This window comes from Pongo pygmaeus, chromosome 12 (genome assembly GCF_028885625.2).
Source record: "Pongo pygmaeus isolate AG05252 chromosome 12, NHGRI_mPonPyg2-v2.0_pri, whole genome shotgun sequence".
NCBI classification, from domain to species: Eukaryota; Metazoa; Chordata; class Mammalia; order Primates; family Hominidae; genus Pongo; species Pongo pygmaeus.
In genome coordinates, this window is record NC_072385.2 from 67829485 (window position 1) to 67842766 (window position 13282).

Genomic DNA, 13282 nt, shown 5'->3' on the forward strand with positions numbered 1-13282 from the left:
CACACCAACACGGCACATGTATACATATGTAACAAACCTGCGCTTTGTGCACATGTACCCTAGAACTTAAAGTATAATAATAATAAATAAATAAATTTTTTTAAAAAAAGAACTTTAAAATGCTTTTTAAAGTATATCGTATACAGGCTTATGCCTAGCTGTGACTCAAATGAAGAAATTCCATGCCAGTGTTCTCAAAGTGTGTCTTCAGCCCTCCTAAATCAAACACACTTGAGGGAAGCTTTTCTAAATGCAGGTTCCTGGGTCCCATCTCATACCTACCATGTCAGAATTTGGGGTGTGAAGAAGCAGCCAGGGGGCTCATCTGAATTGTGAACAAGTTCCCTGGGTGATTTTTTCCCCACCAAGGCTTGAGAACTACTTCCTTAGAATTGGCACACTTTTGTATCCACAAAGCACAGCCTTATGCCTGCAAAATTTGACAAGAGAAAATTTGCCTCCCCAAAATTACAACACAGAGAAACTACAAAGATCGACTTTAAGAGCCAGAAGATTCCCAGGAAGGTCCCTAAAAGATCCCTGGATATTTAACGTATTCAATTTTAGACATAAACTCCTTACCAGAATATGTCATACTTTGCCTTGAGAATTTGCCTTCCTCGGGAGACGGGAAATCTGCTTTATTAATATCACTTAAGCTGTTACTCAAAGCCCTCAACACACATGCTCCTGCACACACACATCCCTACAAGAATTTGAGTAAACACTGTGTAACCAGAAAATGAAATTGCTCTCAAATAACCATTCTGACTTTTCTTATATGCTCACATTACAATAACATTTGGAGTGAGAGCTATCAGTAGAGACAGAAATTATAGACTACACATTCCTTGGCTAGATCTGAGCCTTTAAGGGCTGGGATGATATCTTTTTTCCTCTCTGTATCTCTAGTTTTGAACCTATTGTAGGTAATAAATCCAGTTTTGTGTTAAGAAAGAAGAAAACAGGAAAGGAAACTTTGAAGGAATTAGTGAGCAAATCATTTATTTGCCCAATAAGAAGGAGCTTCCCAGGCCATCTCTTCCCCACACAGCCCTTGAACAGGATTGCTTTCCAAATATAAGAGAACAGAAAAGGCTTTTCTTTAACTGCCTGACTTTTCTCAGTAGCACTTCTTTAAATCTTGAAACCATGCCTATTTGCATCAAAAAATAATCACGTTAACATTTTCAGTACACACATACAACCCAGAGTGAACCTTCGAATGAAAACCAGAATAAAACACACTGAGGAAGAAAAAGAAATAAATCAAAGACAGATTGTGGTTTTAAAAAAAAAAAAAAAAACAATAACAGCATACAACACACCAGGGGTTGGAAAAATTTCAAATATTCATTTATAGCAAAGATTGTGTTGAGTTTTGCTTCATTCTGCTATTCATGAGTTTCATATTCTTCCTTACATTAAAAACTATTTATGCTGCTGCTTCATTCTCTCCAGTCCCTGTGTAGCATGAATAAAAACTTAGACTATAGGCAAGAAATGTGCATTCACGCACATGCCTGCATCACACCCAAAGATCAGCCTCTTGATCCCCGGGAACTCATGTGATGAGCTAATTTCCAAACTGCTGTAAAATGAATACTAGGGATGATACTAGTCAAACAGCATCAGGAGAACCTATGTGTGAGGTTGGTTTCCAGACACTGGAATAGTTCTTAGTCGGTGTATTCAGAATGTCTTGCTCAGACTTCCGCATAGTCACATCAAATTATAAACATTCAGATCTTGAGGAGACCCTAGAATCATCTGTTTCCAAATTCCTCATTTTACAAACACAGGAATCAAGCTCAAAGTGAAACTGCTTGCCCATAATCAGATGATGAGTTGGTGCTTGAGTCCAGTTGTCTCTCTACTATGCTACAAGGGGACCAATATTTTGCACTTAATAGATAGCAAGCTGTCAGTTCAACACGAAAATTCATCTAGAGTCATCTTGATAATGACTTCAAGATCTAAATTCAATTTCTATAAATAATTGCCAATTTTTGTTACAGTTCCTAAAGAATGCTGTGCTCCAATAATCAATATTATAATGAATGAGTTCTAGCTCTTCTTTTTCGTTATCCTTTTTTAAAGTGCTAGTGGCTAACGGGAATAAAATATGAAAAAGAAAAGACGCCTTGAGGTTTAGAAAATCTACAAACTGGATATTCCCACTGGCTACATGCTTTTACTTCGTAACTCCAACCTTAGCCACAGTCAAAGTCAAACACAGTGCTTCTCAAACTTGATTATTATATGAATGCGACTGCATTAGTCTGTTCTCATGCTGCTATTAAGAAATGCCTGAGACTGGGTAATTTATAAAGAAAAGAGGTTTAATTGACTCACAGTTCCACATGGCTGGGGAGGCCTCAGGAAACTTACAATCATGGCAGAAAGCACCTCTTCCCAGGGCGGCAGGAGAGAGAATGAGTGCAAGTAGGGGAAATGCCAGACGCTTATAAAACCATCAGATCTCATGAGACTCACTCATTATCGCAAGAACAGCATGGAGGAAACCACCCCCATGATTCAATTACCTCCACCTGGTCTGGCTCTTGACCCATAGGGATTATGGGAATTACAGTTTAAAGTGAGATTTGGGTGGGGCAGAGCCAAACCATATCACTGACAAAATGCATGCAATCATTAAATAGGTCAGAGTGGAGCAGAGATTCTGCATTTCCAATAAGCTCCCAGGTGATTCTAATGCTGCTTGTCACAGGACCACACTTTGAGTAGAAAGACTCTAAAGGACCATTCACAGTGACCAAAATATCAAAGCCACGCAAACCAAAGCAGGTGGCTAGGAGTAAAAGCCCAGTCAACAGCCCCTAAAAGCAATGCTTATAATGAAAATAGCAGGGCAAAACTAGCCAACAAAAATTAGTCACCAGCTAATTAAATAATGTCCTCTGAGACTTAAGTCTACCTTATCTAGATGTCAACATCAGAAAAGCTCATGTCAACTTGCAATGGCAGTATGTTGTACTTGTCCAGGAAACTCACCTCAGAGAAACAAATCTGGAAGCAGAAAGGCAACAGAAATTCTAATTCTCTGTATTAATATGCAGGAGCAAGGAATAAATGAAACCAGAGCACTTTCAGTTGCTTATAAATAACTTCAATGCCAAATATAAGGAAATGAAAAGATCTTTAACGAAGCCAGCGGCATGCAGCACTGAGTCCAGCTTTATCCTTAGTTTACTAAACAAACCAAACCACCATGTCTAACAACTTTGCCTGGAAAATACATTTTGTGCCAGATGGACATTATTTCAGAAAATCAAATGGGCAACTTAATTTCAACCTTTCTGATTAAGTAGATTCTAGCCTCTCCATGAGCATGCATCCAACCTTTCCCCAAGGGAATTGAGTGGTAACATGGAGAGCATGACCGTTTATTTGGCTTAAGGAACACATTAATTTATCTGGTTTATAGAATTTAAACATCTGACAAATGACAGTGGGGTTGATTTTATTCATCAGCTAATTGCTTTGCCACCTGGAGCTGAAGCTTTATATATGCAGCTTATAAAAGATCTGAAAAGGATCTCAATTATTCTTTAATTTGTTCCTTGAATATAAAGTAGGAAAATCTGGCTTAATCAAACATTGTCTCAATTCTACTGGGATATGTCTAGTTACCTTATAACAAGGTAAGCTTTCATTTAATCATATGATATGATAATTCCCCACTTTCAAGCCAAGTATCCTCTTAGTTACAATCAATTTTCCACTGAAAAAATAAACATTGTCTCTTTACTGAAATCCCGGTAGAGAAAAATAGCCCTTTTTAATGAAACTTGCTGCTAATACAACCACACTAGGAATTTTTGTGCAGGAATCCATTAAACCCCGTAATTTGACATTGCTGGTAAATTGCAGAATAAAGCAAGTTCCATGAACAATTCTCTATGCACATGGCCATTCTTGGCACACGTGGAAGAAATGGATAATGAGGGCACACACACACACACACACAGAGCATTACTGGAATCTATTAAATCTCACTTAATAAATGTTTTAATCAAGTTGAATTCTACAATTTATCTGAGGGGAGAAAAAAAAGAGGAGAAACTAGCAGTCATGCAATTTCTTTAATTGCACCAAGTGAATCTGAAATGCCAGCATGTGCTTGAAGGCTGCTAGAAATCCCAAGACAAAAATGGTAACTGGCAGGCAACTGGGACACCTCCTGAAATGTAATCCTGCAACAAGCTGAAAGTTAGATTACAATACCATTATTTTCATGACCCAGGGTATTGTGGGTTTAAAGCTAAGTATTTGGTCCCCATCTTACCAAGTTTCTCTTTCTCATTTCTTACAAGCCTCAGGAAGGGGCAATACAGCTGCCAAGAAGGGCTCAGGCCAGGAGAAATGGGGGTCAGGCATTGCATAGGCTTCCTAGAGAAAAGCAGGTCACCAACTAGTACCCCATCTGAGAAAGTGGGGTTCTGGGGCCTAAGGCAAGTGAATGGTAGAGGCACAGGCAGACAGGTGGCAACAGAGACCCTGGAACTAGGACTAGGGACTTGGGTGCAAGGACAGGTCCCCTGTTCCTGGAAACTCTGCTGAAAGCAACACAGAACTCGAATCCCTTAGAAAACATTGTATATGGTGAGACAAGGAAACAAAACAAAACTCAGGCAAGGGGAATGTCACGCCCAAACACAGACCAGGATCCAAGCAGGTGATCTGATCATAAGCAATAATGCAAGAGGCCAAGCAAAGGGCGAGTCCTTGAAAATTTAGAACAAAACCAGTCCTGCTTCATCATCTTCCAAAACACCTAAAACCGGGCCTTCCTTCAAAGTAGCATGTTCAATAAACAAGAAAAATGTAGTCAAATAAAGCCTTGAATGTTAGAACTGAAAAAGATTCTAAGCAATATCTATTCCATTGTACACACAGATAACATGAAGCCCCCAGATGTTTGGAGTTAGTACAGCTTAGGAGATAAGACCTGAGACTCTGGAGTCAAAATCCCAACCCTATAATTCACTGGATGTGTTTCTTCAGACAGCTTTTGTGCTCCTGTGAAAGATAATAATAGTAACTATTTCATAGGTTGCTTTCAGAATTAAGTGAGAAAATTCATAGACAGCAATTATAATAGTGTCTGAGCTAAGTAAGAACTCAATAAATGAAGGCTTCTGTCATTATATTATTATTACTAGTTATTAGTTATTATTAGTTATCATTTTTATGTCTTGGAATTTCCAGCAGCCTTCTATTAATATTATATTATTATTATTACTGTCACCATTATGGACTGAATTGTGTCCCCCAAAATTCATATGTTAAAGTCCTAACCCCGAGTATACCTCAGAATGTGACTGTATTTAGAGATAGGGCCTTTAAAGAGGTAATTGAGGTTAAGTGAAGTCATAAGGATAGAGCCCCAATCCAAAATGACTGGTGTCCTTGCAAGAAGAGGAGGAGACACCAGGGAAGCTGGTGCACAGAGAAAAGGCCATGTGAGGACACAGCAAAAAGACGAGCCAAGGAGAAATGCTTCAGGAGAAACCAAATCTGCCAACACCTTGATCTTGAACTTGCAGCCTCCAGAACTGTGAGAAAATAAATTTCTGCTGTTTAAGCCATCTAGAATTTTATTATGGAAGCTCTAGAAAAATAGCATCGTCACTATTGTTATAGTGACTCAAGTCACACTGCCAACTGTGACAATGCAGAATGGGGACGCAGCCTCCATGCTTGTTCCATCAGCTCTTCCTCCCACATTATTGCCCCAGATTCCCTGTTTGCTCTATTATACGAAAACATTGGTTCCTTGCCTGTTAAGAGAGGCCAAGCTATTATTCAAGAAAACATAGAAAGTCAAGGAAGGCGGATCACATGAGGTTAGGAGTTTCAGACCAGCCTGGTCAATATGGCGAAACCCCGTCTCTACTAAAAATACAAAAATTAGCCAGGCGTGGTGGTGCACACCTGTAATCCCAGCTACTCAGGAGGCTGAGACACAAGAATAGCTTGAACCCGGGAAGCAGAGGTTGCAGTGAGCTGAGACTCCACCATTGCACTCCAGCCTGGGTGACAGGGTGAGGCTCTGAAAAAGAAGAAAAGAAAAGAAAAGGAAAGGAAAGGAAAGAAAAGAAAAGAAAAGAGAAGAAAAGAAGAGAAAAGAAAAGAAAGGAAAGGAAAAGAAAAAGAAAAAGAAAAGGGGGAGGGGGAGGGGGAGGGGAGGGGAGGGGAGGGGAGGGAAGGGAAGGGAAGGGAAGGGAAGGGAAGGGAAGGGAAGGGAAGGGAAGGGAAGGGAAGGGAGAAAGGGGAAAAAGGTGAAGGGAAAGAAGGAAGGAAGGAAGGAAGGGGGAAGGAAAAAGAAAGAAAGAAAACATAGAAAGTATAAAAAACATAAATATCTGGGAGAAAATCAAGTGTCTCTATCTCAGAGAGATATACTGGTTCTGAAATTTATTCCCTCTGTTCTCTATTCGGAAGTTCAGGCTAGAATCCAATGTTTTGTAGCTATTTCTCTCTCTCAGAATTTCGAGGGTTGTTGAGTCTGAGCAAAGGGCCTGGCACATGAAAAGAGACAAGCTGAAATCCAGGGGCAATAGAACCAATAAGATGAAATGTTTTCAACTGGACTTACAACCGGAAATATTTTGAGAGCACATGTTTGTCTAGTGACTTCCTTCCCTCCGAGGTGGTTTTCTTGGGTGCTGGATGCTAGGCGAGCTGTTAATTGGTTGTACAGATACCCCAACCCAATCAGCTTCTCCAAGATGAAATTATGCCATACACTTGGATTCCTAACTAAATGCATCCTTGCTCCCCATCAGTGAGTGTCCCCCATGAGGAGAAATGGGTGGGTTGCATTTGTCTCTCTGAAGGCAACTGACATTCATACCACATATTTTAATGTTTTGCCCTTCTTTCCCAGCACACCCATGTGCACACCCATGTGCAGGCCTGCACACACGCCAATCCATAACCCCATTACCGTATTCATCTATGCCCTTAATAGCTCTTACTCTAATTGCACTCTAGCAAATACGCTTCCACTAACGTCTCCTGAGGTTAGCGTTGGTAGATTAAGCAGAGAAATCATTTTGATGCTCCCTAGCCTAGATTCCTTGAAAATATTTTCATCTATCTGCAAGCACTTTTTAAGATCTGTTTCGTAATTAGGGATGTTTCTTGAGCTGTGCCTACAGGCATAGTGTGGTGTCTGCAGAAGGAACACAATAAAGCAAAAAATGCCTCCCTGCCTCTTGGGACTAGTTCTGTACTAGGTGGAGACAGGCATAGGTACTTGGAACAATTTCACAACAACTCGAAGCTGTTCATAGTTAAGAGCCAACATGAGTGTGACCAGCTGGCAGTAGAGCACAGGGCATTCAGTACAGGAGAGAGGAACATGGGGACCTAGAAACTCTTCACAAGCTGTTTTTACAGTGGACCTCAAGGGCCTGAGACCTGAGAGCAATGAGTTTGATACAAATGCTGGCACCAATAGCTAACGCTAGGCAATAAGTCAAGTTTGTAGAAGCAGGTAGATAAGTAGGTGAACTTTAGGTACCACATGCTAATGATTCTCAGATTTCCATCTCCACCCCCTTTCCTGGGCTCTGACTCACCTATCCAACTGCTGAAAGACTTCAATGTCTTATAGGCCTGGGGAGAATGCCTGATCTGCCGTCGGTTTGGCTGCATGCAAAAGAAACCCAAAATTGTAGTGGCTTAGCCAAGATTTGTTTCTTGCTCACATAAAAGTCTGAGCTTGTTTGGGAGCTCAGCTCTGTAAAGTCAAGGGTACAGGCTCCTTCTATGTTGCTGCATCATCATCCCTAAGGTGTCGTCCTTGTCCACCTGTTGCAGATGGCTCATTACCATGGAGCAGCATTCCAGCCACCAGGAAGGGACAGCCATGCCCTTATCCTTTAAAGGCATGATCAAACAAGAATTTAGTCACATGCTCGTACCTAGCTGTAAGGAAGTCAGAGAAATGCTGTACAGTCCTCATTACCAGAGATGCCATGTGCTTCCCAGGACAGCAGATGCTGGGAGCCAAGCAACAGTCTGTGCTCCTCACCAGCAGACTCCTTCCATTGCTGCCAGCATCATGTCACATTGGACTCAGCACCTCTGTCTACCCACAATCCAGCAGTGGGTCTGTCAGCTCTACCTTTAAATCAAATCTCAAATCTGTCTACTCCTTTCCATTTCTAGTGCTGAGATGCTAGTTCACAATGTCATCCTCTCTTGCCTGAACTTCACAAAGGTCTCTAACTTTTCTTCATGCTATCACTCCGGACATGGCAGCAGAGTATCTTTTAAAAACGCAATCCAGCCATGTTCCTACGCTGCTGAAACCGTCCAATGAATTCCCATTGTACTTAGAGTGAAATCCCAAATTCTTGCCATGGCTTACAAGGTCCTACACAGTCTGGTGTCTGCCTAACCAATGACTTAAATGTTTTCTACTTTTTTTAATTGAAGAATAACATACATTTTTAAAATGCACAAGTCTTAAGTATACAGCGTGCTTAATTTTTATCTATATGTATACACTCATATAACCACCACCCAGATCAAGATATAAAACACTTTTTGTATGCCAAAAGGCTCTCTGGTGTCCTTTCTCAGATAATACCTCCCCACAGATACCATGATTCTTTCTATCACTATAGAGTACTTTACCTGTCCTTGGACTTCGTATAAATGAAATTACACAGTATGTAGTCTTTTATGTCTGACTCTTCTTTCTTAGTATTATACCTGTGGGATTCATCCATATCACTGCATATAGCATGAGTTCAGTCTTTTTCAGTACTAGATAGTATCCATCGTATGAATGTACCACATTAATTTTTTTCATTCCATTGTTAATGGACATTTGGGTAGTTTCCAGCTTGGGGGTATTATAAATAAAATGATGTGAACATTTTTGTACAGGTCTTTTCATGGGCATATTCACTCATCTCTCTTAGATAAATACCTAAGAGTAAAATTGCTAGGTCGTAGAGTAGACAGTATGAACAACTACAGTCTTTGAATTAATTGTATGTTGTTATCCCCCTTGCTCACTGTTCTCCAGCACACTGACATTCTTTCTGTTCCTTGAACACACAAAGTTCATTTCTGCCTCAAGAGCTTTGTACACACTGTTTCCTCTTCCTAGAACACTCTTCCCCTGGTCTTTTACAGCCTGGCTTTTTCTCAAGACTCAAGTTTCACCTAGTACTGTAATTTCTAATTTGCTCTCCATTCATTACGCTCTCTTTCCCCAAAGTCTCTGACATTCATCTGAAGGAACTCAGATTTATCACGATGCACTCAAAAATACCCCCATCCCAACAACCACAGGTATACCTCCCAAATCCAATGTGTCTATTCTACTCTCTCTCTCTTCCCATAGAGTGAGGACCTTCTGAAACTAGCATCATGCCTGGGGCATTAACAGGTGACCTTTGTTCTGTGGACAAAGAGTCAGTGACAGACCCGGAAATGTGCGTTTTCAAGAAAGAATTCACTTCTCCCTTCAAGAAAGAACTCTGTCTGACCCTCCAGGTCAAGCTCACATCAGCAACCTTGTGCCTTTGGTCTTTCAAATTCCCTGTATATGCACAGTTCTCCCTAACATTCCTCATTAAGACACATTTTATTTTCCAGAATTCCATCATTTTTTCCAAGATCACTTTTTGGTATCTGATATGGTTTGGCTGTGTCCACACCCAAATCTCATCTTGAATTGTAGTTCTCATTACTCCCAGGTGTAGTGGGAGGGACCCAGTGGGAGGTAATTGAATCATGGGGATGGGTCTTTCCCATGCTGGTCTTGTGATAGTGAATAAGTCTCATGAAATCTGATGGTTTTATAAAGGGGAGTTCCCCTGCACATGCTCTCTTACCTGCAGCCATGTAAGACGTGACTTTGCTCCTTGCTCACCTTCCACCATGATTGTGAGGCCTCCCCAGTCATGTGGAACTGTGAATCAATTAAACCTCTTTCCTTTATAAATTACAGTATCTTAAGGATAGATAGCAATTCTGCTTCCAAAAGGACCAGGATGAAAAGGTTAGAGATCAAACTTTTCGTCTTACAACTTTTGTTCCAGACAGAGAGATGTCCCAGCCGCAGATGGAATGTATGTTGCACAAAGAATGTACAACACTCACTCTTACTTGATTTTCAGATACTAAAAGTTTATATTTCCAGGAATGTTTGGAATTCCAAATTCACTTAACTGGAATTAAAAAGTAATTACTGAAGTGGAAAATATCTAAATAGCCAGGAAGAAAACAGAGAAAAATTAACCTCCCAGACTATACTCACAATGAACGATTTCCCGACTTTCTGGTGGTTAATCATTTCTAAATACTACATTCATTCAAAATTATCTGTCTTTCCTGAGCCTCCAAACTCAGTTATTACCTGAGTTTTGTGCCATGGGCATCTGCTCCTTAGCAGTAAACCAGATCATCGTGGTGCCATAAAACATCCCCTTGAATACCAAGTGCAGTTAAGGAGCCCTTCAACACTTCAAGTAATTCAGCCTCCCTTATTCAGGCAGAAAAGAAAAGATCAACGTGAAGAAACAAAGTAAGAAGATGCAAGAAGTCTCTTTGGCTTTTGTTATCTCTTTCCTTCCTCCCATCTCTCTAGCCCATTTCCTTGCTTCTCACCATAAAATATAACTTCCCTGGAAAAAACAAGAGTGATTTTTCTTTAAAATGCAAACAGAAAAAAAACAAAAGACTACAAACGAAGATGCCATCTGTTAACAATGGATCATTCTGGGTACTAAGAATATGAATAGCCTTTAATTTTCTTCATTTTAGTCTCCTGTATTTTTCAGTTGTTCAAAAAATAATTTTTTAGATAAATACAGATTTAAAACATGCCCTATGCCTTTCAAAGCTCTGTTCCCACCCACCCCAACCCCAAAACTATTTCAGTATAACATCCTGGCAATCCCTGGCCCCCAAATAAATGGGAAATGTGATTTTTCTTTGAAACCCTTCTGCTGCCTTCTCCTTTTTCAATATTATCTCCCCTACCTACCATGACAGCCTTACCCTCCACCCAAGAATCAGTACTTTCCCATCTAGGGCTTAGAAGTCACTCCTTCAAGGATTATTAGATTTTTTTATGATTTTTTATTTTGAGATAATTATAGATTCACAGGAAGTTGCAGAGAAATGTACAAGCAGGTCTTGGCCACCCTTCACCTAGCCCCCCATGCCTCCATTCCAATGTTAACACCTTGCTGAACTATTGTACTACAGTGCAATATCAAAACCAGGAAACTGACACAACACAAATCATAGAGCTTATTCAGATTTCACCAGTTATACCTGCATTGTATGTGTCTGTGTCTGTCTGTGTCTGTGTGTGTGTGTGTGTGTGTAGCTCTGTGCAATTTTATCACATGGTAGCTTTATATAACCACCAACGCAATGAAGATACAGAATTATTGCAACACCACAAGACTCCCTTGTGCTACCCCTTTATATCCGTGTCTACTGCACCCCCCGACCCTACTATATCTCTAATTCTTGGCAACCACTCCATCTCTATAATTATGTTATTTCACAAATGTTTTATAAATGGAATTATGCAGTATGTATCCTTTTGCAAATGGCTTTTTTCCTTGAGCATAATTTCCTTGAGATTCATCCAAGTTGTGGCATGTGTCAATAGCTCTTTCCTTTTTAAGTTGAATTCTATGGTATAATGTACCACAGTTTGTTTTACCAACCACCTATTGAAGGACATTTGTGTGGTTTCCCATTTGGGGCTATTAATAAAGCTGCTTTGAAAATTACTATACAAGTTTCTGAGCGAACATAAGTTTCCTTTCCCTGGGATAAATGCCCAAGGAGAAGAATTGCTGAGTTGCATGGTAGTTGCATGTTTAGTTTCTTAAGCCACTGCCAAACTATTTTCCAGAATGATTGTATAATCTTACATTCCCATTAACAATGTATGAATGATTACATTTCTCCACAACTTGGCCAGCATTTGAAGTTATTACTATTTTTTATTTTAGACATCTGAGAGGTGTATCTCATTGTGGTTTAAAATTGCATTTCTCTAATGCCTAATGATGACGAACATTTTTTCATGGGCTTATCATCTTTACATCCTCTTCAAAAATGTCTGTTCATGCCTTTTCCCCATTTTCTAAATGGATTGTTGGTTTTTTAATGTTCAATTTTGAGAGTTCTTTATATATTCTAGATACAAGCCCTTTGTCACTTACATGATTTGCAAAGGTCTTCCCAGTCTGTAATTTGCCTTTTTATCCTCTTAATATGGTCTTTTGCAAAGCAAAAAGTTTTAAATTTCAATGAGGTTCAATTTATTAATATTTTATTTTATAGACTATGCTTTTGGTGTCAAGTCTATAAACCTTTTGTCTACTCTGAGTTCAGAAGGATTTCCTCTTTTTTTCTAGAAATTGTATAGTTCAGGGTATCACATTTAAATCTATGATCCATTTTGAGTTAATTTTGCACAAGGTGTGAGATTTTAGTTGACATCCAGTTTTTTGCCTATGGATATCCAATTGCCCGAGCACCATTTACTGAAAAGGCTATTCCTCCTCCATTAAATTGCTTCGGCTCCTTTGTCAGCAATTAACTGGGTGTATTTGTGTGGATTTGTTTGTGAGTTCCCTATTCTGTTTCATTGATTCATGTGTCTATCCTTCTGTAAATACCACACTGCCTTGATTATTATAACTATATAATAAAACTTAACATTAAAATTATAATTTCTCCCACTTTCTTCTTCTGTCTCAAATTTATTCTGGCTATTACAGTGCCTCTCCTTTTTCATGTGAATTTTATCAGGCTTTAATAGAAATAACATTATACCTATAGATCAATTTAGAGAGAATTGACATCTTTACTATGTTGAGTCTTCTAATCTGTGACATGTCTCTGCAAATATTTAGGTCTTTCATTTCTTTCATCAGCATTTTGTCATTTTCAGCGTACAGATCTTGCCCATATTTTGTGCCTAAGTATTTCTGTTTTTGCAACATTTGTAAATAGCTTTTTAAAATTTTAGTTCATTGTCAGTATATAGCAATGCAATTGAGTTTTGTGTGTTGATCTTGTATCCTTCAACGTTGTTAAACTAATTTATTTCTAGAAGTGTTTTCATAGATTTGGGGGGATTTTTCTATATACACAATTATGTTTTCTGAAAATAGAAGAAATGTACAAGCAGGTCTTGGGCACCCTTCACCTAGCCCCCATGCCGCCATTCCAATGTTAACATCTTCCTGAACTATTGTAC